Genomic DNA, 11,717 nt, shown 5'->3' with positions numbered 1-11,717 from the left:
CCTCCTTGACCAGTGGAGACTGTCATCCACCTGATGGACTGTGGCTTTGCACTCCCCAGGATGGTAAAGTGGGCAACCCACCCACTGTAGAGACTTGTGAGACTGTGGCTTTGCACTCCCCAGGATGCAGCAGTGGGCAACCCACCCACTGTAGAGACTTGAGAGACTGTGGCTTTGCACTCCCCAGGATGAAGCAGTGGGCAAGCCACCCACTGTAGAGACTTGAGAGACTGTGGCTTTGCACTCCCCAGGATGAAGCAGTGGGCAAGCCACCCACTGTAGAGACTTGAGAGACTGTGGCTTTGCACTCCCCAGGATGGCCCAGTGGGCAAGCCACCCACTGTAGAGACTTGAGAGACTGTGGCTTTGCACTCCCCAGGATGGCCCAGTGGGCAATCCACCCACTGTAGAGACTTGAGAGACTGTGGCTTTGCACTCCCCAGGATGGTAAAGTGGGCAACCCACCCACTGTAGAGACTTGAGAGACTGTGGCTTTGCACTCCCCAGGATACATCAATGGGCATGGTGGCCCCTTCGTGGATCTGGCGTCGTGGACTCATGTGGCTGTGGTGCCCCCCCCCTTCCCTTCCCCCTGAGGTGCCTGTAGTTTTTTCATCAGATGCCCCTGCAGTGTTCTCTCCAAAGGACTCAGGTCTCCTGTGTGGGCTTTGCCCTTGTGTCGCTACACTGTAGCCCACGGACTGTTCTATTTAACTGTGATGTAGAGGACTAATTGCCTCGGTTCTCCATGGCAGTGTATATAGTATCATTTTGTTATGGATATTTTGCATAGTTGACCGATACATATCAGAGTCTATTTTTTATATAAAATTTTCTTCACAATTTAATTATGTCTTTGCATTTTTCAGGGGGGTTTGGGTGGTGCCACTGTGCATTGTTGCTCTGCATTGGTGTGTACATAGTTTGGGGGGTGGGGGTCGCATTTGTGTGTGCCGTAAGCTTCCCTCCTCCCGTGTGTCGTAGGTGCAGTACTCACCGTTGTCGTCTGCGCCGCCGTTCGTACTCGTGTTAGATGAGAAGGTAGACGAGAGCAGGTAGGATGTTTAATTCGGGTTCCATGCTGTCCTCCGTACTCGTGGAGTGTGTTTTGGTGAGCGTTTTCCCGTCCGTAGTCTGTTTCCGCCGTGTTTTTATCGGCGGGGCTCCCGCCCCGGAAAAGGTGGCGGATTGGTGAGTTGGAATACTGTGGGCGGTACATTGTCTGCCGCCTGCCTGTTGGCGGTGACCGCCGCGCTGTTTGTCTGTCCCGCCGTGGCGGTCGGAGTGTTAATGTGGCGGGCTGTGTTGGCGGTTGCCGCCAGGGTCAGAATTCCTTTTTTTCGACCGCCGGCCTGTTGGCGGGTTGGCCGCCGCTTTATCACCGACCGCCAGGGTTAGAATCACCCCCATAAACTCTTGTTGGCATTAGTTTGTAGTTGCATACGCCCATTCAGGACCTGCGTATCTCCGACTTGCTATTCTCTTTCTCTTCAACTTTCGGTTGCCATTCAGCTATCCTTCACTTAGTTCCTCTTTTCTCGTAGTATCTACTTCTTCTTCTATGGTTGGTTCGACAACCACCTCTTTCCTCTTCTCCACTTGCAATTTCAACCACTTATCTCCCTTCAGTGAACCCTCTGTCAGTAATCTCTTCAAGATTGAACTTGAACTCTTTTCTTTTTCTGTGGTGTTTTCTCTTGACAGACCTGCAACCAATTCAGGAGGAGTTGGATTACTTTGACTTTGATCCACCCCAACTCCTTCCCCTTCTGGGTCTGGCAATTGATCTGCTTGTCTCTCGGAATCGTCTGCTTCTGGGAGAGCCCTGTCTTGACTAGACTCTCCTGTCGCTTCAGTTGAGATAGGTTCTCTGATAGTCTCTTGGAGGTCTCCACCCTCGTCTCTCACAGGAGTAACAGAACCGTCCTCAACAAGCTCAGATTCAGTCTCAGTTTCTCTTTGTTCTTTTTCCGGTGCTGTGATTTGTCTTACTGTTGTTGGTACTCTCAACAACACTTCCTCATAATCCAGTGGACATGCCACTTTTTTTGTGTGACTCGTGTGAATCCAGTTCGGGATCCCAGCACACTTCACACCTGGCGCAGTTGTCAGGACCACCTGGTACGGTCCCTACCAACGAGACTCTATATACGTCTTTCTCACATGCTTTCGGACAACAACCCAGTCTCCAGCTCTCAGGTTGTGCCCTGGATCATGGATCATGGCAGTGTGGTAGCCTCCACCTGCTGAGAAAAAGAGCGGACTACATCAGCCAGACCCTTGCAGTAATCCAACACCATATCATCTATAATGTTGACAATTGCATTTGCTGGTATGGCTGGCAATCTCATTGCTCTCCCCATGAGGATCTCATGAGGCGACAGTCCTGTCTTCCTATCAGGTGTGTTTCTCATTGATATCAGCACCAAAGGCAATGCATTGGGCCATTTCAAATTCGTAGCTGCACACATTTTTGCAGTTCTTGACTTCAAGGTACCATTCATCTGCTCCACTAGTCCTGATGCTTCAGGGCGGTAACTACAATGCAAATTCTGCTAAATGTTCAATGCTGCACACAGTAGTTTAATTACTTCATTGTTAAAGTAACTTCCCCTATCTGATTCTAAAGAGATCGGGAACCCGAAGCATGGTATCAGTTCTCTAAGCAGCAGTTTCGCTACTGTGAGACTATTGTTTCTATGTGGCTCAAATTAACCACTGTCCCTTTCCTCGCATTTCGTTGCTGACAAATGACACAACAATGGCAAACTGCTTCAGTTGCTTAACTTAGGATTGAACCAATCAATTTTGAACAGCTGAACCATGGCATCCCTTCCAATGTGTGCCTGACCATGATAGTACCTTGCCATTTGAGACAACAGGCTATTTGGCAGAACCAATTGACCCTCCTCAGAAGCCCACAATTCATCTTTTCTTTGAACATTTCATTTTACTCCATGAACGTTTCTCCTCTTTGTCAACATTACTCTGCAAAGATTTTAACTCTTCCAAAGTGCCAATCACTTTTAATGCATAACTCGTACATGTTGTGTATTTTTCAGGTAACAATTCCCACTTGTCCTTGTCTGAAATACAGTTCAAGGCGCAAAACCTTGCGACTTGATCCGCATATCGATTTCCCAATGACACGTAGGCCTGCAAATTTAAATGTGCACTGCATTTTACCATGGCAATTTCTTCAGGTAATTGAATTGCATATAACAGCTCCTTTATTCTCTCACCATTTCTGACTGATGATCCAGAAGAGGTCAGGAAACCTCTCTGCGACCACAATTGACCAAAATCATGAACTATTCCGAATCCATATTGACTATATTGACATATTGATAGTGACCCTCAATTGAGCAGAAACATGGCACGCTCTAGTAAGAGCGACCAATTCCGCTGCCTGAGCAGAATACACTCCTCAAATCCAGGAAGCTTCCAAGGTAACTGTGATTGTGCACACAACATATCCTGCTCTCATTGTCCATGTATTGTCTCTCAGACAAGAATCATCAACAAAAATGATTTAATAATTTTCCTCCATTCGGGTATCTCTAATGTCAGGTCTCGGTTTTGTGCAGAGCTCAGTTACTTTGAGACAGTCATGTTCAATATCTTGCTCTTTTTCAATTTCAGCAGTATCACTTGGAAGTAAATTTGCTAGGTTCAGCACCTCACATCTTTTCAATGTCACATTTGGTGCTCCCAAAATACTCGTCTCAGTTAACCTAGCGCTAGCCAAGTATTGGATTTTCGTCCTTGTCAGTAAAATCTCAACCGAGTGAGGGACCATTACAGTCAGGGGATATCCCATCACCACCCCTTCACACTGTGAACGACTCTGACCAACTGCGGCAACTGCACGCAAACAACCTGGTAAAGCTGCTGCAACTGGGTCCAAAGTAGCTGAAAAATATGCTACTGGGCGATGAGCACCTCCTTGGACCTGTGTCAAGATAGACAATGAACATGCATCACACTCATGACAAAACGATGTGAAAGGCTTCTTGTAGTCAGGCATACCCAACGCTGGAGCTCTGCACAAACTCTCTCTCAACTCATTGAATGCTCTCATTTCATCCTGATCTAACACTATGGGATCCGTAACTTCCTTATGAGTCAGCTTCTGCAATGGTCTTGGAATTCCTGAAAAATTTGGGATCTATTGGCGACAATTGCCCACCATTCCTAGGAATTCTGACATCTCTCTGTGTAGTCGGGGGACTTATCTGCAGTATCACTGTAATCCCCTCTCTGGATATTTTCCTCAACCCTTTCTCAATCTGGTGACCCAAATACTTCACTACCTTCTGACAATACTGCAATTTCAGAGGTTACATTTTATGACCATATTTTCCCAAATGGTTCAACAGGGCAATCGAGTCATATTTACACTCATCCCTTGTCTTGGACGCAATCAATAAGTCATCAATGTACTGCACCAGAGTCGATTGGAAAGGCAATTGTAATGAAGATCTGTTTGAACAAGGAAGGTGATTCTGTGTACCCTTGAGGAAGCCTTCACCAGCAATAGGCCTTATCCAGAAATTTGAAACAAAAGAGAAATTGGCTATCATCATGAAGGGGCACAGAAAAGAACGCTTATGACAAATCAACAACTGTAAACCACTCTGCATCACATGGAATCTGGAACATTATCACAGCTGGATTGGGCACTATGGAACAACACTTGACCACAATCTCATTTATTTTTCTCAAATCCTGAACAATTCGAACCTTCCCACATGGCTTCTTCAACCCCATTATGAGTGAATTACATGGACTGCTCAACATTCCCTTCAAAACGCCCTGCTTCACAAAATCTGCAAATATCTGAGCTTCTTTTATCAGGAAATCTTGTGTCATGTTGTACTATGGAAGTTGGGGAAAAACTGCATTCGGCTTTGAGGGAACTTTAATTTGCTCCATTCCTTTGATAAGACCTACTTCTTTCCCTGTCAAATCCCACATGTTCTCTTGTACTGTTCCCTGCAAATCAGAATTAAGCTCTTTTACTGTGAACATAGGGAAAAACTCAGTCAAGGGGTACTCCTCATTTGTAGTTTCACACTCTGTTTCTGGAGCTTGGTCTTCCTCATCATTGCTATTTGTCTGGATATCAATTCCATCAACTGAGCAAGTAATCATACATTTTGTCTTACATAACAAGTCCCTTCCCTGTAGGGATACCGGGCTCAAATCGCATTCTACAAACTTATGCAGTCCCTGAAAAGTGCCAATCTCAACTTGCACTGGATCTGTGATCTGGTTTGTCAGATACTGATTTGTTACCCCCACAACCTGAACTGTTCTTCCTGAAAGGGACAAATTCGGAAACTCTGCACTTCTCATTGTAGAGCGTGTAGCTCCTGTGTCCACCAAGAATGAAACTCTATGACCCATCACTTTTCCCCTCACATAGGGTCCCCTCTGATCTACTTCAAAAGAAGTCCCAAGCACATATGGCTCCTCATCTGAACTGTCACCCATCCATTCACCATTTATTCCATTCTCACTATGTAACAGAAATTCTGTCTTGTCTCTGACCTGTGACCTGTTGAGTAAGCATCATCTGTTGCTACTCCATCAGGCTTGTGGTATCTGCATTTGCTGTCTAGGTACCATGGGAACCCGCTGCTGCATCGACTGCAACTGTGACACTTGGGCACAGGGCATTCGCACCTGTTGCATAGGCTGAAAATTCTGCACTTGAGTCACATTATTCTGGAAATTTGCATTAGGACCCCTAAATCCTGGTCCTCTCACATTCTGGAATGTGTTGATGTCATTACCTTGCTGAACAACACCTTCCTGCACCATCATCGGACACTCCCGCTTCCAATGTCCACCGGCTCCGCAAATGTGACATGGCAATAGCTTCTTCATTCCCTGCACATCATTCTGAACCACAACAGTATTCAAATCTGGACCACGATTCATATTGCCTCTATGACTCCTACCTCTCATCTGTGGCAGGAACATGACATTTCCCTGCGGCTGCGGTATCTGCTGCATAAAATGTAGTTGCACTCCTGTTTGGGCTGCCTTAATCTGCATCACCATTGCCTTCTCTTTCAACTTCTTCTGCTTCAACTCAATCACATCACTACAGTATTTTGCATACTACAACACTTCATCAATCGGCTTCGCTTGCCAGCAAATCAAATGACTCTTAATCATCTGACCTATTTCAGATCTCAGTCCTGAACATAAAATGCAACATGTCTTTCGGTTCAATACCTTCTTGCCAACTATACTCCTTAAACGCCTTCAACAGTCTCTCATAGTATGCGTGTATCGACTCCTTTGCTTCCTGCACTGTCCTATCAATCCTTTTTAGGCGAAATCCTTGTTTTCAGAAACTCGATCACCTTATAATAATATTTCATTACCTCAGGAGATGGTGCACCTGTATTCTTATCTCCCTCCGGTTCACTTGTTGGTCAATCTACAGTTCTCTTACACTTGACCCATAAAATAGCTGGAACCACTATCTCTAGTAATGTGTTCAAGTCCTCCTACAGACACTTCGCAAGTTTCATGAACTTGTCTGTCTGCTGATACCACTCTACTGGCTTCTCCCTCAATTTCGGATAGTCTTCCGTAAATGATAGAATGTCACTCCTACTCCAAGTAACATGAACAAAATTTCCCCCTGGGATTTCCCTCATTGGCAAAATCTTCACTGGATCCTTGTCCTGTTGTACATTCTCAGTCACCTCCAGAGACTCTCTTTTCTTTTTGTCTCTTTTCTTTACCCATCTGCCTTCCCACTTCTCTAATGCTCCCCAAACCTGAGCATTCTGCAATAGTTCTTTAAGGTGCGCCTTCATTCTGGCTGACCTCATGTGTTCAAAATCCTTTGCCTCAAATCTAATCCGCAGGTTCTTTTCAAATGTTTTGTTTTCTCAATTTCTATGCCACGTTTCTCTGCCAAATCTGCTAATCTCTGATGTATCTTGCCCACCTCTCTGGTAATCCTTGGGCATAAGTATCTCAACTCTGCTTCTGTGTAGGACTCTAATCTATTCACCGCCATTGTTCACTCAAGTAATTCACCCGCTTCCATGCTTAGTCTGACACAATTCAATTTCTCCTCTCCCTTAGAAGCATTCTGTGGGGTATTCAGCGTGTCTAACCATTCAGTTAACTGATGTGCTGTCAGTCCCTGTAACAAAATGTTACTCGTTTGAACCGGTGGCACGTGCTGTACCACTGCACTCTGAGTTTGTGGTGTCAATAATTTCAGGCTCTGACCTGCACCGGAAGTGCAACAAGTGGACTAAGATCTAACAATGATCTTGATCCATTAAAAGTCTGACCCATGGAAGAGACTACTTGAACTTGTTCACTTGGTCCCCTCCTCATTAAATTCTGAGACATTGCTCCCCGTTTGCTCGTAATTGGTTTCTTTTGCACAAATAATGGTATTGCTGAACCAACAGAAATCGGCAGCCATATTGCACCCGGGGCTGCTCTGGCACCTACAACACTCTGTGGGAGACTAACTCCCATACTCTGATTCATTACCGGAGTCAAGTCTGACTGTGTCCCTGTCATTGGTGTAAATCACTGCATTACCTGCTGCTGCACTTGGGGCAATAAAATCGGAGTCGGCTCAGTCTGGACCAGCAGTGGTCTCTGAACCACCTGCTCCGTAGGCACCACTAAGTTCGAAGTCATCTCTAAAATAGACACATCATGATAAATTCTCTGTATCTGTGGCGGCTGCATCTGTGTCTGTACTACGGGAGTAGTCAGCACATTAGGACTGACCTTTCACCACATTCAGTGTCATGTTAGCATTAACCTGCACCGGACTCACTGTCCCCTTTACCTGTGCTGGTGCTGTTGGATCAGCACTAGTACTCGAACCACTCTCATGCACTGCATATGGTGGTGGTCGGTCTCTCATTATCTGCGTAACAAGATCTTCAGCATCTGATTCCTCCTCTACTATGGAAGGCCTTCTAGCTTCCTTACTCTCAGACAGACTTCTATTAGTCTTCCTAGACGGCTTTTTTCCTTCTGTCTCATCCTCCTGCGTATTAGCTGGAAACAACTTAACATCCTGCAAAGTCACTGATCTCCATTTCTTCTGTTCCCAATCCCATCTTGCTTCCGCTAAAGTCTTTTCCACCCTTCTCATTCTCTTCTCAAATTTCAATTGCTGTTGCTGTCTAGCTACCAGCTCCCAAACTGCTAATGCCTCAAACTGTGCTGGTCTCGAAAGGGGCTTTGATTCATATAGAGCAGTCTGTAATTGCTCCAAAATCCTCAAATTAAATGTCCTATTTTCAGGAAACGCTAAACTCCCATTTTTCTCTGTCAACCTGCACCATTGCTTTAACCAAAGACATGGGACAACACCTCTCTCCCCCATTACAATGTAAGCTGGCGTAATCTCTGGTGGTATAGGCTCCCCCACACTCACTCTAATGTACGTATCTCCCCTTAGGGCACTTTTCAACACTTTGAAAAACTTAATTTTTCTATCTTTTGTTTATTCAAAATCAAATCAGGAAATGACTTTTACTCCCAAGATTGCTTTTACCTACGTTCTCAACCAATTGCCTTTCACGGACGGCTGCCAATCCGTGCGCGACCCTTCTCACTAACCAACCTATCCCAGCGCGGCTTCAACACCTACACGTACTGCGGCTGTTCCTCCTAAACTTCAATCCACACAAAACGAATGCAAAATATTGCGAGCACTAATCAAAAAACAAAAAACAAAGCAAATCTGCTGGTTTACTACAGGAAAGGTAACACAATCCCTTCAGAAACCTTACGGATTTTCACTGATGGCTCTTTCGCTCATACAGCTATTCCTCTTTCGCAGTCTCCCAGATTCGCTAGTGAAATTCGACCCGCAAATTTTACTCTCAGCTGATCAATGGGTCTGTCTTGGTGCACATAGGACTCGCCAAATCTCAATCAAAATTTTCCTCTGGCCCACTTCAACTCACACACTGACTTGGTGACCATGCCGATCAACCTACTAAACCAGACAGGTTACAACATATAACCAAGTGTCTCATACACTTTTCAATATACTCCGGCGTCTTGGGCCATGCATCAACAACCACGTGGACAATTTTAGAGCACAAAGCGCCACACACACGTGAAGTTCAACGACTTCCCTACTCTCACACTGCGGAGTACACACACTCCTACTAAAACTTCATTTGGAGTACACAAACTCCCTAATGCGTCACAATTCACCAGTGATTTGCATAACATGTGCAAGCACGATCTATTTCTCTCACTCTATCACTAGAACACTAGGAACATAACCAACACCACTAGCAGGATCCAGGATCTGGGAAAGTCATTTCTGGGCTTAAGGGAACATCATTTCTCTCCAATTATCATTCTGAAAACAAAATCCAAATCTAAAAAATACTGAATCTTCAAAAGAACCAACTTCAAACTACTACCATAACCGTAACCATCTATCACTCTGCTCGGGACACCTATGACAAGCTCCTAAAGAGACTAACCATCAGTCTGCTACCATAACTGCTAGCGCGTCAGACCTTAATAAGTAAACTTACAAGGGGACGCAAATAGGTCGATGAACATTTTGACTTGTTTAAGATGCTCTTGCCATAGCTCCAGTGCATAATCAATAATTGTAAGGAAATGCCTCCTTGGCATGGTTACCCCTTAACTTTTTGCCTTGGCTGATGCTAAGTTATGATTTGAAAGTGTGCTGGGACCCTGCTAACCAGGCCCCAGCACCAGTGTTCTTTCCCTAAACTGTACTTTTGTCTCCACAATTGGCACAACCCTGGCACTCAGGTAAGTCCCTTGTAACTGGTACCCCTGGTACCAAGGGCCCTGATGCCAGGGAAGGTCTCTAAGGGCTGCAGCATGTCTTATACCACCCTGGGGACCCCTCACTCAGCACATGCACCCTGCCTTAGGGCTGTAAGGCCTGCTAGAGGGGTGACTTACCTATGCCATAGGCAGTGTGAGGTTGGCATGGCACTCTGAGGGGAGTGCCATGTCGACTTAGTCATTTTCTCCCCAACAGCACACACAAGCTAAGTCGACATGGCACTCCCCTCAGAGTGCCATGCCAACCTCACACTGCCTATGGCATAGGTAAGTCACCCCTCTAGCAGGCCTTACAGCCCTAAGGCAGGGTGCACTATACCACAGGTGAAGGCATATGTGCATGAACACTATGGGCCAGATGTAGCAAAGTTTTACGAGTCGCAAATGGCCCTAATCGCTATTTGCGACTGCGCAAAATCGGAAATGGGATGCAAAAATCCAATTTCCGACTCGCAAAAAGCGATGCGAGCCGTTACCGACTCGCAAAATGTGCGACCCCATTTTGCGACCCGCAAATAGGAAGTCGCAATTTGCGAGTCGCAAACTATATGCATTTGCAACTCGCAAATTGCGACTAGTCGCAAAAATCCCAGTTTGCATGTCCCATTTACCACTAACTCAGAGCAGGTGGTAATCATTACCAAAGTATAAAAGGAGACCCAGAAGGCATCTGGGTTACTCAAGATGGCGGAGATATACCTGATAGCAGTGAGGAGGAGAGTCCACGCAGCCCAGCAGAGGAGGAGGAGGAGGAGGAGGAGCCAGAGACAGGAGAAGATTTACAGAACAAGGCAGACTCTTTTTCAGCAAACTGAGGAAGAGATCTTTGACAAATACCGCCTTAGCAGCGCAGCCATACTAGAATTAATTGAATTACTAAAACCACAGCTAGAACGCCAGACTCTGCACGGCTGCGCCATCCCTACGCATGTGCAAGTGCTATGCTCACTGCACCTCTTGGCCTCGGGAGCTATCAGGGGGTCATTGCTGTGGCAGGTGGGGTATCTCAAAGTGCACTATCAAGGTTCCTCAGGGCATTCCTAGATGCCATACTCACACACACATGTCTCACTTCATATACCTACGCAGTAATGAGGCAGAAATTAACAGCACCAAGCTGGACTTTTACTGGATTGCCAACTTTCCCCATGTCATAGGGTGTGTAGATGGGACTCATATTCAAATATGCCCCCCTGCTAACCTGGAATATCTGTTCCGCAACAGAAAGTGTACCCACTCACTGAATATTCAGGTTGTTTGTGACACTCATTATGTCATCACTGACATTGTCGCAAAATTTCCAGGCAGTACCCATGACTCATACATTTTTAGGCACAGTGGGATACACCAACGCCTGGAACGTGGGGAGTTTGGAGACGGATACCTCCTAGGTAGAGCTGCATACACCTCGTAAACATACACACAGATCAATGTGCACACCAACCAGGACTTTCTAACAGTGTAATTTTTGTGCCCAACAGGTGACAGTGCATATGCACTACGGCCATGGATAATGACTCCGTTCTTAACACCCAGCAATGATTCCGAGAGGCGATACAACAGTGCACATAAGAGGACCAGGAACATGATTGAACGCACCTTCGGATTGCTGAAAGCAAGGTTCAGATGCAGGATGAAGAGCAGGAGCAACCACATCACCATCATGGGGATCGGAGCATCGCAAATCAAGGCAGACTGAGACGGGAACACATTGCAACACAATACTTTGGAAGGTACGTGTCAACTTCAAACATATCCACCTATTGACCAAAAACTCCATTTGTTAAGTGGAACAAAAAAACTATTTTGCAGAAATTGAACTATTTACAATGACAAACTGTTCATGTACTTCAAAAAGCCAACCATGC

Source organism: Pleurodeles waltl, chromosome 1_1 (assembly GCF_031143425.1).
Source record: "Pleurodeles waltl isolate 20211129_DDA chromosome 1_1, aPleWal1.hap1.20221129, whole genome shotgun sequence".
NCBI lineage: Eukaryota > Metazoa > Chordata > Amphibia > Caudata > Salamandridae > Pleurodeles > Pleurodeles waltl.
Note: the sequence above shows the minus strand (reverse complement) of the source record.